The following is a 1,427-nucleotide window of genomic DNA, read 5'->3' as shown; positions in this document are numbered from 1 at the left end:
GGGTGGGGGGTGGGCACGGGGTTAAGAGCAGAGATATTATTCCTCTTCGCTGGTCACTAACAGATTTCAGATTCTGTCACTGACTTCCTGTCATTTCCTGCAGATTTCAACCAACTCGTTAAATTAGAGTAATGTGTCGGGTCCCCTCAGGACAGGTCTGAAGACGGGGGTCCACACACACTGCTCTGATTTGAAGAGAGCGCATCGAGCATTAATGGCGTCCGTGGCAAGCCCCTCCCCCGCTCTCCACACCTGCGGCGTCCCCTCAGCAGGAAGTGTGAGACAAACAAGCAAGAGGAAAACAAAAGAAGTTAGAAGTTAGAGATCAAAAATATTTCCATTTCTCCTAAGTGGAAATAAAACAAGAAATATTTATAGAAACTAGAAGTTTTTTCCTGACATGAACCCAGAAGACATCCCATAATTTTACAAAAGCATATAGAAAACCAAACAGGACCACTGAGCAAACAGTAAATTCCTGATAAAAACAGACATTTTGATTTAAAACATCTGATAATTTGAGCCAATAAAAGTCTGAGGTTGGTTTGTTTCGCTCCCTGGCTGCACCAGGCGGGTGGGGCTGTGTTTGTTTGACTTTATTTACTTACAGAATAAACACCTGCTGTTGTCACTCGGACAACAGTACCTAGAAGGCTGGACTTTCAAAATAAAGTTCCACTGAGCTGACACTGGAGAACAGATGAGGCGGATGAAAGTTTGACTCAGATCATTGTGTTCTGTTAGCAAAATATCTCATGAATCAGTGGAGAAACTCAGAAAATAATGGCTGGACATATAGCTACAGCTTAACTGTTGGAGTCAGCTTGATTTAAGATGGCCGCCGCAGCTAATTGACCTTAGCAAACCCAGAACGGCTCTAACAGCCAGTCGCTGAGCCTCCTCTGAATCCAGACTCTGAGCTCAGACTTTTATTCTCAGGTTGAAATGGATACAAATCATTTCTCAAAGTGAGAAGATCTTAGTTTGGATTATTTGTCTCCTCAGAGTCGGATCGTTGGCAATCTGGTCTCAGATTTGGGTTCTTGTCCAGGTCCTCCATGAAGAGGCTGACTGGGCTCAGAACCAGAATCCCACAGAACCGAGCAGGCCCAGTTCAACCCAGTCCAATGTTTGCTCATTACATTGACACAACATTAATATTTCACCGCGCAGCCGAGGCTGAGCGGGGTCAGAGAAGGAACCTCCTGCTTGAACACCACCTCTGACGGGTGGTGTTTCAGAGACCTGTTGGCTCCGTCAGTCAAAGATCAGCAGCGTTTTATGGAAAAAACATGACAGAAAGTGGAGTTCAGGGTGGAGTTCAGGGTGGAGGTCCAGGGTGGAGTTCAGGGTGGGGGTTCAGGGTGGGGGTGGAGGTTTTAGGGTGGAGGTCCAGGGTGGAGGTCCAGGGTGGAGGTCCAGGGTGG

Source organism: Kryptolebias marmoratus, linkage group LG12 (genome assembly GCF_001649575.2).
Source record: "Kryptolebias marmoratus isolate JLee-2015 linkage group LG12, ASM164957v2, whole genome shotgun sequence".
In the NCBI taxonomy this organism is placed as follows: domain Eukaryota; kingdom Metazoa; phylum Chordata; class Actinopteri; order Cyprinodontiformes; family Rivulidae; genus Kryptolebias; species Kryptolebias marmoratus.
Note: the sequence above shows the minus strand (reverse complement) of the source record.